This window comes from Balaenoptera physalus (assembly GCF_965194825.1).
Source record: "Balaenoptera physalus genome assembly, chromosome: 5".
Classification (NCBI taxonomy): Eukaryota; Metazoa; Chordata; class Mammalia; order Artiodactyla; family Balaenopteridae; genus Balaenoptera; species Balaenoptera physalus.
Genome location: NC_138884.1, coordinates 44,170,788 through 44,192,065, shown reverse-complemented (window position 1 = coordinate 44,192,065; position 21,278 = coordinate 44,170,788). Strand labels below are relative to the sequence as shown.

Genomic DNA, 21,278 nt, shown 5'->3' with positions numbered 1-21,278 from the left:
TATAGATAAGCTATGTGCTAAGACATAACGGCTTTTTAGCTGACAATTTTCTTCTTACCCTGACAATTAAGAAAAAAAATTTCTTAAGTGATACAACATTCTTAGCCTAAATTAAATGGAAGATACACTGTGTATTTTTTATTGTGGTAAGATATACATAACAAAAAGTTTAGCATTTTAGCCACTTTTAAGTGTACAGTTCTGGACATTAACATTCACATTGTTGTGCAAACATCACCACCTTCCATCTCAAGAACTTTTTCATCTTCTCAAACTGAAACTTTGTCTCCATTAAAACACTTACAGTCCATTACTCCCTTCCCCTGGCTCTTGGCAACCATCTAAATTATATTTTTAATAAGAAGAAAAAAGTAATTTCTTCTCCACCTGATGAATCTTCTTCAGGCCACAGCCCATCAGCCAATTGCAAACCTGCTGCAGACCTTTACAACACTCTACTCTTAGAGCTTCTCATTCAGAGCAGACTGTGATTTAAAGATATGAAATGCTAAATATAGAATAAATTACATAAATTTTAATATTCAAAAAGTTAAGCAAACAAAATTTAATTCTTCTAAAAGAAGCATGGATATGTAATCAGAAGTAGAAACTATGTCACTGATGTAAAACAGTTATGATTCCAAAGAATCCTAGGGATCTATTGTCCATAAATTACAAGGGGCCACATGGTGCCCAAGGTCCTGTTGGAGCAGGAACTCAACATATCCCTCAACAAGTCCTCCACAGAGAGACTCTCCATTACATCTATTTTTACATGTTCAGGGTCTTTCAGAAATTTCAGTTTATCAGAGGGCACAGAGAAAATGAATTTGCTTTATTTAAAAATGCTGAGGCAATATAAACTATTGTGTTTGTTATAAAACAAAAATAAAATCAGTTGTATGTGACTTATTTATTCCTTAGACTTCACACTATTTAAAGGAATAATGGGAAGACATTTTCAATATTTCGCTACATTATAAAATTGTTTTACTTATTTCATAAATTAGCCATGGACGGTGTATTCTGGAACGTCACATGTGGCTTACATTCAGTGGAAACATTTTCAAGTAACTTAGGAGGCTCTGGTTCTATACTTGATCTGACAGATGGGCAGAAACATGCAGTAACTGGCATAATTCATACTCCGACAGACTGCTTTTCAATAAAGCACATACCCAGATGCTTTCCTCTCGTCGATATTGCTTCCAGTTCCTCCCGCCATCGCCGAACATCAGGAGGTAGCTGGTCACCCAGTCGGAGCTCCCGTATCCTCCCTGGGTGGCCACAGCTGTGACCTCCATTCTTTCTCCAAGGTCAATCTGCAGCCACTGGTATTTATTTGACACAAGGGGAGACCAGCCACCAGCTCCTTTTTGTGGGAATAAAAATAAGAAAACCGGTAAAGACAGAGAAATCTTTGAAATCTATATTAACCTGTAAGAATGGGGTCATAAATAAGATTTATGAAAATCATAGTTTCAAATTCTGCATTATATAATGCCTCAGAACTATACAAACACACTCACATACACACACACAAACACAAAATAAAAACACAGGTTAAATGTAAATGGATGAAGCCTATATTAATTGTTTTGTTTCTTAGTTCATAACCCCTGACTCTCTGGTATTGGGGTGTCCCGCTAAGTGAAATTGCTTAATGTAATAGGTGGACAACTAAACACCATGCCATTACATCAGTGCTTGGAACTAGTGTCGTTACTGGCTTCAATGCATGACTTGCCATTTGTTGGACATAAACAAAGGGCAAACCTTCCTTTGTTGGAAAATAAACTTTCCTTAGTTGGAAAATAAAGCTAGAAAACCTTAATTCTGGATTCCCAGCATGAGGAAGTACAATGTTGAATGTTGGGATAACAAAGATGGCTATGGCATAGCCCTACACTCAAGGTGCTTACAGACTCATAGGAGAAGCAGACATTTCAAAGAACAATTTGAAATGCAATATGGGAGGGGTGGAGGTGAAAGTGATTTCTGTGCAGGGAGGAAGAGTTCTAAAAAGGTAGCAAGGAGGGTGAGAGAGAACCCAGAGGAAGTGAATGAGGAGGAGTTTCTCAGGTATTCAAGACAATAGGTGCAGAGTGGAAATTACTGTGCTTTGTTTTCTCCAGTGCCTGTGAGACACCGAAGAATTAGGGATACCTGTGAATGTATGATTGATATATCTTGTTCTTCTAGTTTAACAGAAACATGAGTTTTGAATTTGGATTTAGATGTCATATTAAATTTTCTGAATTTAAATTATTATGCCATATAAAAATTGGGAAACAGGTTTGAAATGCATTCTGGAACTGATATTTTGCTAATTATCCATGTCTAGAAAACACAGTGTCATGTAAACAGTCCCTAACACAAAAAAACTAGCTTTAAAAAAAATTTTCCCCATTGTCCTGACATCTCATTTGAGGCTCTCATAATAAGGTCTGACACTTTAGACAACATTTATTATCTTTTTTATTAGGGGCTATTATTAACATCCATGTCCTGTTTACAAAAGCTGTCACGACCAAGTACATGTCAGGAGGTGTGTGACATGGTTACAAGACAGCTCAAAGGAAAATGGAAGTGGAGCGCTTACATCAGGGTGTGGAGGTGAAACTAGCAAGTGGGCACATCTGTTGCTTCACTATGTCCTCCACTAACGGCACTACGTGTGTAACCCTTAGCAAAATTTAAAGCTTACAAATTCTTTAAAACTCAAATTCTTTCTAAGATTTCCTCATTTCCTGCAATCCTTATTCCAAAATTCCAAAATTTCCTCTCAACCACAAGCACAATGTCTTTTCCTTTGATCCACATCTTAAACATGCCACAACTCTGGCTGTTCTGTAATGCATTATTAAACTTTTTATTTTGAAATAATTTCAGATTTACAAAGGAGTTGCACAGATGGGATAGGGAGATCCTGTCTACTTTTTACTCAGTGTGTCCTAATGTTAATATCTGACATCACCATGGTACTTTGATCAAAACTAAGCTATTAACACTGGTACAATGGTAACAAAATGACAAGCTTTATTTTGATGTCTCCAGTTTTTCCACTAACTAACTCCCTTTTTCTGTTCCAGGATCCCACATTGCATTTAGTCACCTTGTCTCCTTAGTGTCTTCCAACCTGTGATAGTTTTCAGTCTTCCTTTGTCTTTAATAACAAGATTGATCACCACCCAACACCTCCCTGCTACTTCTACTGATTTGTGCAAAGGTCCCATCTAAAGTTTGATGAATGATAAGTCCTTCTGGGTTCTAGCTGAGGGTTAACTAACAGTCCCAAGTAACATTACTCTGCAACTGCCTGTAATTTTATAATAATTGCCAAAAGAAGTCAGAAATTAGGTGTTGGCTTTTAGCTGATCATTTTAACTTAAAGGTTCTACATTTGAAGTTTTATATGAATCAGTTTCAATCTCTGAGAAACTGCTAAATGTCCTGTATTCTTAGTATCAAGGTTGTAAAGAATGTACTGAAGATACTTCTTCTTTTTGCATTTCACAATCTTTCTCTGTCATCTTTCATCTCTCTTGAAGCGGGAAGTATCATCAACACGGGCACCACATGTACAGAAACGCAACAGAGTAAAAAGCGTCAGCATGCTTCCAGCATCTGCCCTGGGACCAGCCTCTCCCACAGATGCAGCCACGTCTCTGTCAGCCACTCTTCACCATCTGCAGGTAATCAACCTTGAACATTTCATATTCCTTACCTGTGGTGAGAAGGTGCTACTGGTATGCAAATTAAGCTATCTGATTAAGTAGGTACTCTGATAAAGTAATGAAACTGCAGAATTCCCTGTGCTGCAAAGCAATTCATTTCAGCTGGGTAACACAGCCACGGCGTAATCCCCAGACCCCTGTAGGGTGATGATGTTGAATTACTGTGCATTTGCCCATGCACGCAGTCCACTGGGGTAGATGCCCATTTTTCTAATGACTGGAAAAAGTGGGAAATGCACAAACATAACCTGAGGACTGTTAGGGAGCCCCGAACAGTTTTACTGACGGGTAAGGGAGATCACTGTTCTGTAATGGAAAACAAAACAAAATACACTGAAACAACATTAAAGTGGGTACGCTTGAGCACAGCCGCCCCACCAGCTCTTAGCTGCAGAGCAGTGGTTCTGAAACTGATCAGCCTGCATTATTCAATGTTGCAAATCTTCAGTAAATTCCCCCTGGGAACCAACACCCCCTGAAACAGAGCCCAGGGATTTGCAATTACTGTTTTGGAGTCACCAGTGCTGAACCCACAAGAAAGGCACTTGCCCTCCCACCCAGCTCTTCCCCTGACCACACCACAGACTGTCTTTTTCCATTGTCACCGTCCTGTCTCCTGCCTCAGCCCCTTAGTTGAATGAAGTGTCACAATTCATACAAAGGAAAACATGTCCAGAGGGTCTGACTTGCACAGAACAAGGTTCCACAGCTTAGGACACTGAACACAAAACATCCCTCCCAGCAAAGTGTGATAGGTATGCTTTAGGGCTGCAATGAGAATTCAACGAGAAGCTGTGTTAGAGCATCTAGCACAATACTTTCTCTCCCATACACGATCGCAAGACGGGAGACAGTCATGGTGAAAGAGGGGTGACATCCAGAGTGTGGGGCATTGCAGTCTTTTCATTACTGAATGGCCCGTTACCTGCCACTTTATACTAGATAAAGGAGAGAAAATGAGGAAAGCCAAAACTTGTCACAAGCATGTGATGTGTTCAGGACCCTGCCAGATGCTCTAAGTGCTACCTCACAACTCCTCCATGCACCCGGCAAGTGGGACGGGTGTTACAGTCTCTGCTTTGCAGACAAGCAAAAAACAATCATTTTTGGTTGGGGTGAGGGTATTTTGTTAAAGCTTAGCTCCCTTTTCATTCTCTACCCCTTCTAAGAACATATCCCTGTGATGTGTCAGTTATTCAGTATTGTTTGCTCATCAATAGCAGACTGTCTTTTATAGTGATACACTGGCAGATATATTGGAAGGTTTCTGTCTCTAGTTATGCCTGCGTGATTGTTTCCCCACCTTTCGTTGGCTCAGACACAGGCAGTGACTTGTGTCTTTGGGGAGAGGAAAGGCTGAGCAGGAAACTCTCAGCTAGGGCCTTAATTATTCTGGTCACTGATCAAGATGAAAATGACCCCTGCCCCTGGTGGCCAGGGGGCATGCACTGTCATAATGAGTGTCAGCTTTGTGCAGAGGGGGAAATTACCCAGAGGTGGAAATTACCCAGAGGTGAAAAGGAGAATAGCTCATGCCTTCTTCAAGTTGGAACAAGGTCCAGAGCAGAAAGATACCAAAGGGAGCAAAGTCAAGTGGGATAATCTGAAGTGAACAGACTAACCTATCTCCAGGGCATCTAAATGTCAAGCAAGTAAATGGCTACATTGAAACTGTAACCAAGGGAAGTTTCCCTCCAAGATCTTCATTACATTGTCTCAAATGGGAGCTCATCAAGCTCTGTGTATTTCTTTCCTCACTTCAATGCATCTTAATTCACAGAAAACTCATTCCAGATTCCAGGCGGGGCTGGGTGAGTGGGGAGAGGGTGAGATAAGCAGGAGTAACAGATGTTCCCAGGAAAAAGGGGCCATAGGGCAGCAGGCCCTGGGGATGCTCCCTGACCATCCCACTCAGAGATCTCTGGGATTTATATATTGGTGTTTTTGTCACAACCCTGCCTACATTGCTGAGGGAAATTTAAGCATTTGCTCCAGCTCTGATTTCTTAAGGAGCAATTCCAACTATCTACATATACCATTTCTGGCTATCAGGATGTAAAAAATGCAGAAATCCTCCGTCTGGACCTGTCTAGGTAACCTCTGATTCCCTTTCTGCTGTGCTTCCTGCAGTCTGCTAGCAGCCTGAGCAGGAGACAACAGGTAGTTTTCCAAAAAGTGCATCCATAATGAAAAAATCACACAGAGCTGCCTAATTGTAAAACAGATTCCTCTACTAAATGCAGACATACCCAGTAATGGTTTTGTAAACAGACAATTTAAAATTAAATAAAAAATAAGTGTATACTTGTTAATTTGTGATTCAAATTAAATGCCAGTGATATTAAAGAAAAAAAGTACAGTGTGACTGTTCGCACGTGACTCCCTTAAGTTCTGTGTGCAGTGTCCCGAGGGACAACTTTCAATGCCCTTGGCAATTAACATTCATCGCTGCAGCTCTTTCTGCATAAAATAAACAAAAATCCACTGCTACTGTGTGTTTTGTTTTGCTTCTCTCATAGACACTCCTGACCAAGTTTTAAAGAAACACACAGTAGAGAGGCATTCAGATCTGAGTTGATCTCAGGCTTTGCAGTTCTTATGTGTTTGAAGTTCTGTATTGACAAGACTATAAGATGATTTTGCTAATTTCTCACCTTAGAAATAAAATACGAATTGCCCAGCAAGCCTATAAACCATCCGAACATGTACTAAATACCTCATTCATGACTGAATAAAATGTATGACCAAGTTTATTTGTGCATCTCCCGGGAAATCTTCATGTTTAGGAGAGATGCAGCTCTGAGATCTGGTCTAATTCTATAAAAGCATCATTGTGCATCTTTCAGAGGCCCCCTGAGTTATTCAGAACAGATATGATTCCAGATCATTCTTGAGGCCACTCAGAATAGCTGCATCTCCCTCTGATATGTAGAGAACAGTGGGGAATCCAGGATGCCCAGAAAGGCAGGAGGCCAGGCGTTCTGCTCCAAGGCCCCCACCACTTCCCAGGGACACACCGTTACTCTTCTTAAGGCAAGAGCTCCTTTTTCTTTTTAATTAAATTCAGTGTAGGATCATGTCAGGAAATGCAAGGGTGAGATGCTTAGAAATAAAACCATGAGTACTAAATTATCCATCCATACTTGACTGCTCAGTTAACCAGAAGCCTTTGGAAAAAAAGTCCATTGATGGTAAAACTTACATTTTCTTTAGTGATGTTATGGAGCTGAATTCATTACAATTTGTAAGCACACTGTGAAAGCCTTGGATAAAAAGAGATATGTACAGACGAGCTGCTATACAAAATAGAGTGGTAAAATGAGAATGCAAAAAGGATAAGGTCTGAGCATCACAAAATGTAAATACTACTGACAAAGGTGCATTTTTTGGGGGGTAGGCATTCATCCCCAGCAAAGTATGGCATTATTTTGTGTCGGAGAAAAGCCTGCTCCACTGGATTTCCTTGGAGGAAACACGGCAACAAGGAAGAGTCTACTGCAAGGATCACAGGACAGAGAGAACAGGGAACCCCTGAAATACCATCTTCCAGTCAGCCCCTAGTCCAGAAGCTCCTCATTAATGTTCAGAGCAAAGGTGGGAGTAGCTGACCACAGGGTCCACTGAGATATTCCATTAGCCTTTGCCACTGGCTGTGGCCTTCCTGGACCAGTCTCTGTGCCACAAGTTAAACCAGAAGTTCAAGACTCCTGTGTGCTTTGGTCATTAGTGATCCCAGATGCCTCATGAAAGGTTGCTAATTGAACCTCACCCCTTTGGCAGGATTGAAGGTCACCTCACTTGGTACGTCTTTCATCAGTGACTCCAAACAAGAAAAAGGGAATATCCCTACAAGAGGCAATGTAATTGCATTGGATGAGTAAAGCAGTATGTAATGGGATAAAATATATCTCCATAGGGATGCCAATAATATTTATTAAAAGTGGAGTAAACAAAGACATCATGGTGTATGTCAAGGATACATACTGTTAAATAAATAATTTTCATGAACATTTTTGTATATTATACATGATATAAAAGTGATTACTTTGGAAAAGAACAGAGTAGAATTTGCTAGACAACTATTTTTGAATTTGGATAGTGCTTAGAAGGGCTTCCACATATCTTTTGGGAAGTTGCCAAGTACGTCATAGGCAGTACTTACTTTTGGAAAAATACTATGGCAAAATTGTGGCCACCATAAGATACTTACTGGGCAGATAATAAACACAGACATAATTTTGCAAGGATAAACTGTTGTGTTTTTCATTCCTCTCCGGTAAATCCTGTTAGCCGGTGATCATTATCCCATGAAGCCCTAGCGAAGCCAGGGAGGGCAAAGACCAACTAAGAAAATAGGAAACAGGACGTGTGCTGTCTCCCTCTTTGGCAGGAAGAAGAGATGGGAACCCAGACGATCGTGGGAAAGAGAGGAAATGGAGGAAGGGCAAAAGGTGGTGGGAGGGTGATTCAGACACCTTGCTCAGGAGCGAAGTCCCAGGGGGATCAGAAAAGTGAGAGGAATAAGCAAGCTGTGGAAAGGCTTTGTCTTGGCTTCCATTTGGAATTTTGGGAGATCACCTTGTAGGGGGCTGTGTAGTCATTACTAATGGTTGCCAACTATTTCCCTTCTTCTACCTTCCAGGCACTTGGAGGATTGCGATTTCCACGCCCCCTGGTGGTTGGGTGGGGCTATGTGACCAGTTCTGGCCAACAAGCTCTGAGTGGAAGTGATAGGTTACTTCTGGACTAAACTGCCAGAACAAAACCATTTGACAATCTTTTTCCCCTTGGTATGGTGAACCAGACTGCCCACAGGCCATCAAAAGGGGGCACAGAAGTGAGATGAGAGTCTGACTGGATCTGAACAGAAGGTCAACTTGGCAAAGGCAAATTAAACCTGTAACCAAGGCTGCTCAGGCTGGAAACCAAATGAGACTCATGGTCAGGCTTCAGGGAGGCAAGAAGTGACATCGCAAAGATCCCGGAAGGGACAATGACCTGTTCCCTGGGAACACGGTCTTACCAAGAGGTAAATCCGCCACAGGCTTCAGGAGCAGGTGCCAAGTAACCCTCAGCGTTAAAAGCAGACAAACTCCCTTCAGCAGATAGCAAGGAGCTGAGCCCCAACGTGAGAAGCCCCACCATCCAGCTGCATGAGGGCACCAGCCCTTCTGTAAACCCAAACACTGTCTTGGAAAGAAGGAGGAACAAAGAAATCTGAGCATCCCTGGAAGATGCTCACCCATTCCAAAGAGTCCACTGAATTCAAAAGAGACTGAGGATTGCCTTATTCTGGGGGTAGTGCTATAATTTGGGCTACTTGGTAGAGAGAAATGACAACATTGCCTCCCTGAAGGTTGTTGACAACGCTGAAAAACACGTTTGGTTTGTTCTGGTTTGTCTCATCTAGCATCTTAGGTTCTATGGAGGTAACCTGGAGACTCCAGACCTTGAAAAGGACCATGGGAAAACCTGAGCAGATGAGTTCTGTGTGACAACTGTACAGCAGGGTCTGCACGAACCCTGGGATTTGGGGGCTTCTCCTCTCACATGCTACCATCAGGCCGTGATTTAATAAAGTTGCATGGTCACCAAGACAGTGCTCTGTGCTTTAGTACATGGGTGTATTTTACATGGATGCTATTACATTTGGCCTGTCCACTGCACTCAATACCCACAGTTGCATCTGCAGGATCATTTGTTAAGAAAAATCGGAAAAAGAATGTGTCTTGGCCCTAATAGGTCTAAAAACTTTTAGGAAGCACAGATAAACAGAATGAAAAATCTGACATCCAGAGGCAAAAATTCCCCAGTACATTCATATGCCTTTATAAAAATCTGGTTTGCAAGCCCTTTTATTGCCATCTGAATTGCTCAGACTAGTATTTGGGAATACTGACCAGTTCTACCAGGCACCTAGCCTGTGAATAAAAGATAGAAATACTGGAGAACTACGATTTTATGAAAAAATATGAGGGACAAGTTTATTATTATAAGATTTGCATCAAACATTTTTGATGTATTCAGTAATATTCTGATTTATATCAGGAGTTGATATACGTCTAGATATTTTAAATTATTATTCACTCTTTCCATTTTCTAACATTTCTTTGTTAAAAAACAGTGAATTTTACATCATAGCTTATTTGGGATATTGCAGAGTCCAAATAATCAGACGTTCCAGGTTATAAGAAAATATTTAGTGTCTGATGCCCAGGCCTAAGCATTTTCTCCTAATCGAATCATGTGTATTTATTTCCTGCTAAAACCTGGAGTATTAACTTGTACTAGTAAATGTACTTCCTAAAGTGAGAAATAAATATCTTAACGCTGAGAATTGTTGCTAATATGCTCAGCCATTAATTGTATTGGGAGCATTAGACAAAATCTTTCCTGGCTCCACCAACACATAAGTCTGTTGTGAGGAAATATGATCAATGTCTCGGTACGGGAAAGGTGAAGAATTACAAAGAGAAAAGAAAACATCCAGTCAGTTCAGCTTGTCTCCATCTACTTTCTGTTTGCAATACACAATATGGTAATCTGATATGCCATTTTTGATCAAGTTAAATTTAAAGCAGTCTCATTTCTGCTGTCAGTGATGAGTGGCTTGCCGCATTAGTGGGCGTGATTTTCAGCATCTGGGCCATGGATGGAGTTGTCCCTCTTTCTGGGGATGATTGTTTATGCAAGCACTTTGGGGGAACAAGAAAGGAGAACAAACTGTGTGTACACTTCCTCCTAATCAATCTCAATCAGCTCTGGCCAGACCACTCATCTCACCACCATGCCTGCGGTGACTAAAGAGGACACGTCACGTGGCTAAAAAGAACATGTTATCCGGAGTTGGAAAGCAGCATCTGAAATGCTAAAGCCAGTTTCATGAAGGGTCACCTACAGTAACAATAATTGTAAAAACAAAAGGTTATTTTCACATGCAAGATCTAGAATGAAAGTCCAGCATGGTTTAGTCTAAGGTAGTTTTTTTACTTTTGGTTTTGGTTTTTTAACTTTTGTTTTGAATAAACTTGGATAAACTGCATAAAGTTCCTTTAGGAGATTTTTGAGAAGAAAAAAATGAAGTCAATATTATAGCATGTTCTTATTTAGAATACACAGATTTCAGCAACCTTGATTTTATATGAGAAATATTAGGTCACTTGTAATTCTAGGAAATATCAATTTAATATTGATGGAAAGAAATTCAGCTAATATGAATAGTCAAACCCAATTTGACTGTAAAGATGTAAAGCTTCAAGAACTTTACATTTTTATCTAATGGCATTAATTTTCTTGAATAGGTATATGAATACATGTACGTGTCTGTGTTTTACCCCTTAAAAAAAATCCATCAGTTCTGAAAAATTATACATTCAGGCATTTCCAGTAATTTGTGTTTCTCTGTATAAAAAGGTAAGGTGTATGACCTCAGAGGGGATACTTTGTTAAATGTATTATCTGGAACCCAATCCCAGACTTCAAAATGGGAATGCTAGAGGAACCAGACTAGAAATTTCAAAAGTAAACTCCAGGAGCACTTAGTCCAATGTTGAGTGATGATACTAGCCCATTACTATCTCTACAATAACCAACAATTCCATTAGGGAGCTCACAGAAAACACTGGCAAACAGGTGGTAACATGCTCAGGAATCATGGTTTTCAAAGATGCAAGGTCTGCATCTCTCTGCTTTGGCCCACCTGTCCCTAGAAACGCCTGGATCCCTCCTAACTTCTCTGCTCATTCCTCTTAATATCCTTCGTAGACTTCTTTCTTCTATTTATTGCAAAGTCTTTTCTAAGAAATATTTTACTACTTTTCATAAATTAATAGAAAACAAAATAAATACATAAACTGCATAAGTAAAAAATATGTAAAAGAGAAAACATGAAATGTGCAATAAGTTCTAGTCAATTAATTAACATTTGTTATGTGTTGAATCAGTGAAGTACTTTAAAATCATCAAATGCCTTAAAGTTTGAATTATTTGGCTTTGGGGGGTTATACAGTGGGTCAAATTTATATATATGCACACACATACAATCAAAAATTATGTATAGACTATTCTCTTACTACCTTTATGTATCAGGTAGATGAATTGATCAGCTGCTATGTATAAAGTTCTTGGTGGAAGCTGTGATATTTGAGTCATTTCTAATTCTTAATGAACATTCTAGAAGCGCAATGACTTATGGGCAAAATAAGAAACTAGGGGTGTAAGACAGACCACCTTCTTTAAAACTTCCAAATACCACAACACAGACCAAGGAAATTTTAACCATACAATCAGGGAGTCTAACATGATTTTCCTCACTAGATCATACACAAAATATTCCAAAAAGCTAAAACTACTATATATGAAGCATCATCGCCCTCATTATATTCATCCACATTTCATACTATCCACATTTTACATCATAATAATCTAAACTAAAGTGAACTAATATGTTCTCTAGCATTTACCAAGGCAAAGGAAATGTCAATAAAGACTCTGGGATGCTGGCTTTTAACAGAAAACACATATAGATAATCCTTCAGAAGGAATATTGATAAATTGTGCTGTCTAAAGCATGCTTTAGAAATGGGTCTGAAATCAGGTGGTAATATCTAGGGATATTTAGTGAAATGTACACTATATGCAATCAGAGTAGCAACAACCATTAAAAAGAAACCCTCATCAGTTGATTGCCACTCTTAAAATAATTAATTTAAATTTGCAAAGAGAGTAGTTTAAATATAAAAGATAAGCTTTGTACTTACCATTTTATAATGATGGCTTATAATATTCTGAGTTATTAGTTTTTTAATTAAATATAATGGAAATAAGTTCATCTTAAGCTAAGAGACCTCTGGGACAACATTAAACGCAACAACATTCGCATTATAGGGGTCCCAGAAGGAGAAGAGAGAGAGAAAGGACCAGAGAAAATATTTGAAGAGATTATAGTCGAAAATTTCCCTAACATGGGAAAGGAAATAGCCACCCAAGTCCAGGAAGCGCAGAGAGTCCCATACAGAATAAACCCAAGGAGAAACACGCCGAGACACATAGTAATCAAAGTGGCAAAAATTAAAGACAAAGAAAAATTATTGAAAGCAGCAAGGGAAAAACGACAAATAACATACAAGGGAACTCCCATAAGGTTAACAGCTGATTTCTCAGCAGAAACTCTGCAAGCCAGAAGGGAGTGGCATGATATACTTAAAGTGATGAAAGGGAAGAACCTACAACCAAGATTACTCTACCCGGCAAGGATCTCATTTAGATTTGATGGAGAAATCAAAAGCTTTACAGACAAGCAAAAGCTAAGAGAATTCAGCACCACCAAACCAGCTCTACAACAAATGCTAAAGGAACTTCTCTAAGTGGGAAACACAAGAGAAGAAAAGGACCTACAAAAACAAACCCAAAACAATTAAGAAAATGGTCATAGGAACATACATATCGATAATTACCTTAAACGTGAATGGATTAAACGCCCCAACCAAAAGACATTGACTGGCTGAATGGATACAAAAACAGGACCCATATATATGCTGTCTACAAGAGACCCACTTTAGACCTAGGGACACATACAGACTGAAAGTTAGGGGATGGAAAAAGATATTCCATGCAAATGGAAATCAAAAGAAAGCTGGAGTAGCTATACTCATATCAGATAAAATAGACTTTAAAATAAAGAATGTTACAAGAGACAAGGAAGGACACTACATAATGATCAAGGGATCAATCCAAGAAGAAGATATAACAATTATAAATATATATGCACCCAACATTGGAGCACCTCAATACATAAGGCAACTGCTAACAGCTATAAAAGAGGAAATCGACAGTAACACAATAATAGTGGGGGACTTTAACACTTCACTTACACCAATGGACAGATCATCCAAAATGAAAATAAATAAGGAAACAGAAGCTTTAGATGACACAATAGACCAGATAGATTTAATTGATATATATAGGACATTCCATCCAAAAACAGCAGATTACACATTCTTCTCAAGTGCGCATGGAACATTCTCCAGGATAGATCACATCTTGGGTCACAAATCAAGCCTCAGTAAATTTAAGAAAATTGAAATCATACCAAGCATCTTTTCTGACCACAACGCTATGAGATTAGAAATGAATTACAGGGAAAACAACGTAAAAAAGACAAACACATGGAGGCTAAACAATACGTTACTAAATAACCAAGAGATCACTGAAGAAATCAAAGAGGAAATAAAAAAATACCTAGAGACAAATGACAATGAAAACACGACGACCCAAAACCTATCGGATGCAGCAAAAGCGGTTCTAAGAGGGAAGTTTATAGCTATACAAGCCTACCTAAAGAAACAAGAAAAATCTCAAGTAAACAATTTAACCTTACACCTAAAGAAACTAGAGAAAGAAGAACAAACAAAACCCAAAGTTAGCAGAAGGAAAGAAATCATAAAGATCAGAGCAGAAATAAATGAGATAGAAACAAAGAAAACAATAGCAAAGATCAATAAAACTAAAAGTTGGTTCTTTGAGAAGATAAACAAAATTGATAAGCCATTAGCCAGACTCATCAAGAAAAAGAGGGAGAGGACTCAAATCAATAAAATCAGAAATGAAAAAGGAGAAGTTACAACAGACACTGCAGAAATACAAAATATCCTAAGAGACTACTATAAGCAACTTTATGCCAATAAAATGGACAACCTGGAAGAAATGGACAAATTCTTAGAAAGGTATAACCTTCCAAGACTGAATCAGGAAGAAACAGAAAATATGAACAGACCAATCACAAGTAATGAAATTGAAACTGTGATTAAAAATCTTCCAACAAACAAAAGTCCAGGACCAGATGGCTTCACAGGTGAATTCTATCAAACATTTAGAGAAGAGCTAACACCCATCCTTCTCAAACTCTTCCAAAAAATTGCAGAGGAAGGAACACTCCCAAACTCATTCTATGAGGCCACCATCACCCTGATACCAAAACCAGACAAAGACACTACAAAAAAAGAAAATTACAGACCAATATCACTGATGAATATAGATGCAAAAATCCTCAACAAAATACTAGCAAACAGAATCCAACAACACATTAAAAGGATCATACACCACGATCAAGTGGGATTTATCCCAGGGATGCAAGGATTCTTCAATATACGCAAATCAATCAATGTGATACACCATATTAACAAACTGAAGAATAAAAACCATATGATCATCTCAATAGATGCAGAAAAAGCTTTTGACAAAATTCAACACCCATTTATGATAAAAACTCTCCAGAAAGTGGGCATAGAGGGAACCTACCTCAACATAATAAAGGCCATATATGACAAACCCACAGCAAACATCATTCTCAATGGTGAAAAACTGAAAGCATTTCCTCTAAGATCAGGAACGAGACAAGGATGTCCACTCTCACCACTATTATTCAACATAGTTCTGGAAGTCCTAGCCACGGCAATCAGAGAAGAAAAAGAAATAAAAGGAATACAAATTGGAAAAGAGGAAGTAAAACTGTCACTGTTTGTGGATGACATGATACTATACATAGAGAATCCTAAAACTGCCACCAGAAAACTGCTAGAGCTAATTAATGAATATGGTAAAGTTGCAGGATACAAAATTAATGCACAGAAATCTCTTGCATTCCTATACACTAATAATGAAAAATCTGAAAGAGAAATTATGGAAACACTCCCATTTACCATTGCAACAAAAAGAATAAAATACCTAGGAATAAACCTACCTAGGGAGACAAAAGACCTGTATGCAGAAAACTATAAGACACTGATGAAAGAAATTAAAGATGATACCAACAGATGGAGAGATATACCATGTTCTTGGATTGGAAGAATCAACATTGTGAAAATGAGTATACTACCCAAAGCAATCTACAGATTCAATGCAATCCCTATCAAATTACCAATGGCATTTTTTACGGAGCTAGAACAAATCATCTTAAAATTTGTATGGAGACACAAAAGACCCCGAATAGCCAAAGCAGTCTTGAGGGAAAAAAATGGAGCTGGAGGAATCAGACTCCCTGACTTCAGACTATACTACAAAGCTACAGTAATCAAGACAATATGGTACTGGCACAAAAACAGAAACATAGATCAATGGAACAAGATAGAAAGCCCAGAGATTAACCCACGCACCTATGGTCAACTAATCTATGACAAAGGAGGCAAAGATATACAATGGAGAAAAGACAGTCTCTTCAATAAGTGGTGCTGGGAAAACTGGACAGCTACATGTAAAAGAATGAAATTAGAATACTCCCTAACACCATACACAAAAATAAACTCAAAATGGATTAGAGACCTAAATATAAGACTGGACACTATAAAACTCTTAGAGGAAAACATAGGAAGAACACTCTTTGACATAAATCACAGCAAGATCTTTTTTGATCCACCTCCTAGAGTAATGGAAATAAAAACAAAAATAAACAAGTGGGACCTAATGAAACTTCAAAGCTTTTGCACAGCAAAGGAAACCATAAACAAGACGAAAAGACAACCCTCAGAATGCGAGAAAATATTTGCAAATGAATCAACAGACAAAGGATTAATCTCCAAAATATATAAACAGCTCATTCAGCTCAATATCAAAGAAACAAACACCCCAATCCAAAAATGGGCAGAAGACCTAAATAGACATTTCTCCAGAGAAGACATACAGACGGCCACGAAGCACATGAAAAGCTGCTCAACATCACTAATTATTAGAGAAATGCAAATCAAAACTACAATGAGGTATCACCTCACTCCTGTTAGAATGGGCATCATCAGAAAATCTACAAACAACAAATGCTGGAGAGGGTGTGGAGAAAAGGGAACCCTCTTGCACTGTTGGTGGGAATGTAAATTGATACAGCCACTATGGAGAACAATATGGAGGTTCCTTAAAAAACTAAAAATAGAATTACCATATGACCCAGCAATCCCACTACTGGGCATATACCCAGAGAAAACCGTAATTCAAAAAGACACATGCACCCGAATGTTCATTGCAGCACTATTTACAATAGCCAGGTCATGGAAGCAACCTAAATGCCCATCAACAGACGAATGGATAAAGAAGTTGTGGTACATATATACAATGGAATATTACTCAGCCATAAAAAGGAACGAAATTGAGTCATTTGTTGAGACGTGGATGGATCTAGAGACTGTCATACAGAGTGAAGTAAGTCAGAAAGAGAAAAACAAATACAGTATGCTGACACATATATACGGAATCTAAGGGGAAAAAAAAATAAATAAAGGCCATGAGGAACCTAGTGGCAAGACGGGAATAAAGACACAGACCTACTAGAGAATGGACTTGAGGATATGGGGAGGGGGTGGGGTGAGATGTGACAGGGTAAGAGAGTGTCATGGACATATATACACTACCAAATGTAAAATAGATAACTAGTGGGAAGCAGCCGCATAGCACAGGGAGATCAGCTCGGTGCTTTGTGACCACCTAGAGGGATGGGATGGGGAGGGTGGGAGGGAGGGAGATGCAAGAGGGAAGAGAAATGGGAACATATTGTATATGTATAACTGATTCACTTTGTTATAAAGCAGAAGCTAACACACCATTGTAAGGCAATTATACTTCAATAAAGATGTTAAAAAAAAAAAAAAAAAAAAAAAAGAAACCCTCATCAGTTGATTGCCACTCTTAAAATAATTAATTTAAATTTGCAAAGAGAGTAGTTTAAATATAAAAGATAAGCTTTGTACTTACCATTTTATAATGATGGCTTATAATATTCTGAGTTATTAGTTTTTTAATTAAATATAATGGAAATAAGTTCATCTTAAGCTTCAGGATTTTCCCTTCTAATGTTTATAAACTTCCCAGTGCCACCATATTGATAGCACTGGAGGCCTGAATCATAAAGAGACTCTACACATGCAAATTAGAAACACAACACACAAGCCCCTCGGGCCTCTTTAAACTAATTAAATATGGCTTACTTAGTTTTTACAATTTTAGGGAAACCACTGGAAAGTTTAGATGTTAAGCTGATATTAGAATAACCACCAGACCGAAAATGGGTAATTTGATAACTGATCTTATTGAAATCTGGTTTCAATGAGAATATATTTTTACTGGGGTGCTAAAAATGATTATGAATGATGCTTTGAGGAGTAAATATCTGGCCACAAAATGCTTTTTCCTGGGAAAAGACCATGAAGCTGGACAATTAATGGACATGCCTTCCCATCCTGAGCTCATTGAATTTCTTCACCTGTGTTCTTACTCTTCCCTGCCAATCTATTTGATCACTTACTAGGTTCCCAAATTTGATCCTTAAGGACACAGTAAAGCTCAAGCTAGACTTTAACTCTGATCTTAGAAATGTCAAAGAAAGGGAGGAAAACACTCCATTCCTTAGTATTATCTCCAGAATTTACAGCAGTGCGTTTACATGGGACACAGTTAATTTTAACTTTTACTTTCTGAATTAATCTTTCATTTAAAAAATCTATCCCTTAAAACAGTAGCAAAACAAAAGCAGAATTAGAGACACAGACGTAGAGAACAAATGTATGGATACCAAGGGGGAAAGGGGTGGGGTGGGAGGAATTAGGAGACTGGGATTGACATATATACATTATTGATACTATGTATAAAATAGACAACTGATGGGAACATACTGTATAGCACAGGGAGCTCTACCTAAGGCACTGTGGTGACCTAAGTGGGAGGGAAGTCCAAAAGGGAGGGGATATCTGTACGGGTATGGCTGATTCATTTTGTTGTGCAGTGGAGGCTAACACAACATTGTCAAGCAACCCTACTCCAATAAAAGTTAATCAAAAAAAGTAGCAAAGCATTTGAATTTGAAGTGTATGTATTCACTTATTTAATCCACTGAATTAGTATTTGTGCAATAGAAGAGGTAATTCACTGGACAACATTCAAGTAGCAAAAATGGACCTTTCCAAAAAGTAAGTCATTAACTCCCTTCCCACTAATAGGAAGGGAATCTTTATTTTCAGTGGCAGCCTTCACCTGGTCTCCTCCCAGGCCAAGTCCTGGGAATGGAGTCATTTTCCCATGACATCCTTTGGCAGCCTCACATCTCGCAAACATCACGCGGTGGCCTGTTCAGTTTTCCCCAGTGGCTGCAGCACTGGCTCCTTCTTGTGTTGTTGTAGTTATTCATGACCAGCGCACTTGACTAGTCACCCTTCTGTCGCCGGTCCTAAAACTAAAAAGGGATGATAACCCCGGAAAAAATCTAGACTCCAATAATTCCCTTCTCATAAATCTTATTGATGATCATTTGCTGGCAATCAACAGGGAAGGAAGATATCAAAACAAACCAAAAAACGGATCATAAGCAAGAAGAAAGCTAGCAGAGGAATACTAGCAGATATGATGAACCTGCTGCTTTCTTCAGTTTCATTAAACTCAATATAATTAAGTTTTGACCTATAAGAAGGAATATGAACTAAAAATGAATATAATTCTCTCTGGGAAAGAATCAGCGTGGATTGACAAGAAGACAGCTGCAGACTCACCGTCTCTGCGATTAAGGCTTGCAAAGCCAGGGCCGTGGCTGCTGGACCGCTCTGAGGAGCTGCTGAAGGAAGCCCGGGGCAGGGCAGACGCCAGAGGAGCGTCACAGCTATCTGGGGGGAAACACCACGTGCGGGTTAATACACTGAGTAAAGCTTTCCTGTCCTCTCTTCCTCTCTTCTTCCTTCCCTTTTACTTTCCTTTCCTTCCTATTTCCCTGCCACCCTCCCTTCTCTTCTTCCTTAATTTCCTTTCTTTTTAGTTAACAGGCTAGGAAAATGCTAGAGCCTGTGGCAAACATCAGTCTTGATCAGAGGTGTGTTAGTAAACATTGAACAACAGGCTCTTAAGGAAAATTAAAAACCCTGATTGGCAGCATTTGCCACTTTCCATGGTGTAAATACTCGTACCATGGCCAATTCAAAGCTATCAACGTGATGTCACTGACCAGGAAGTTGGAAAAAGAATCATTATATAGTATTTTCACCACGCAGACACAAGGTATGTAAATCACCTCAAGAGCACTGATAACAGCAAGATGACATAAAATAAAGTAGGAAGTGGTGAGTTTTCAGAATGTATTACTTTTGTTTTAATATGATTTAATTAATTATGTTTATATAATTTAATTTTTAATAATGATTGTATTCTCATGCAAAATTCATGAAAAGTTAATGATTGGCTCTTGCTAGCTGCTAAAAATTGGTTCCAGCACGTCACTCCTAAATGGGAAAATATTAAAAGTATTTCCTTGAAAATCAGAAAGAACACTTTCACAGACACCACTGTTTTTATTGAACATTGCACTGAAAGTCCTATCAGTACGTAAGAGAAAATTTAAAAATTAAAAGCACAAAATTGGATAAAAAAGAGCAACCGTTATCGTTTCCAGATGATACGATTATGGAGGTAGAAATTCTGAAAGTCATTGGCTAGCTTAACAATTCATTATACAAAAGCTGATAGTATTTCTAAACTTATCCATAGTTAGAAATTAAATAGAATAGCAAATACTAACAAAACATATAAAGTAGCTAAGAATGAATCTTACAGAATTTGCAGGACATTTATGGAGATTATTATAAAAATTGTATTGAAAGACATTAAAGAAAAACTACATAAATTCAGACTACAATGATTGCAAATAGGAAGACTACTTTTAAGGTACTGGTTTTCCCTAGCTTGATCTAAAGATTCATTAGAAGTTCAATCAAAGCTCAAGAGGGTTTTTCACAGAACTTGAAGCAGTGAACCACACAGCTCAGGGGTTCTTAACGTGTGGTACAAATATGATATAGGGGGTCTGTTGAGATGAATAGAAAAAAATTACATCTTTATTTTCACTAACCTCTAGCTAAAATTTAGCATATTCTTCAGTCACAAATGTAGACAAACCAGACTATATTCACCAGTGCCCGTGCATATGTTACCAACATAAGTTACAGATATTTTAATAGCAATCGTTGTCACAGACATCTAGAAATATTGTTTATGGTCCCCTTTACTTCAAAATAACAGTATTTATTAAAGTCACCACTAGATCTTGTTTTTGAATGCGCTAATAACTAAGAAGACACTATGTTACAACTTCTAGTACATTGATATCAGCATTTCAATATAACTATTTACTTTGTAACCCTATGTATACATTTTATGCATTTACAAGCATTGCTGTGAGAAGGAGTCAGGCTTCAGCAAAGTGCCCGAAGGGTCCTTGGCAAAAGGAAGAGCAAAGAAGCACCCGTTGTGAGTGTGTGCACTGCAAGTACAAAGCTGTTGAGACATTACTGGGGCATTATTAGCCATTCAGAAAATTCCAGAAGATTGGGATCATCCACAATCCACAGTCAGCTGTGCTAACTCGAATGTTAACGTGACAATTTCTCAGGGGACAATTTCCCTGCCTGTTGAGCAGACCAGGCCTGCATCATTCCCCCTTTAGGTAAAGGGGTCCCAGGGATCTAAGTAACCTGCTCAAAGTCACAGAGCTGGTTGAGGGTAAATGAAGATTATCTCCATCAA

General features: G+C 38.6%; 1 long non-coding RNA gene across 2 annotated transcripts in view; it reads right to left on the bottom strand.

Annotated features, from left to right (window-relative positions):
- Positions 1-21,278, bottom strand: part of LOC309661723 — a 147,450-nt gene that overhangs the window by 60,271 nt on the left and 65,901 nt on the right. The gene's annotated exons all lie outside the window — the stretch shown is intronic.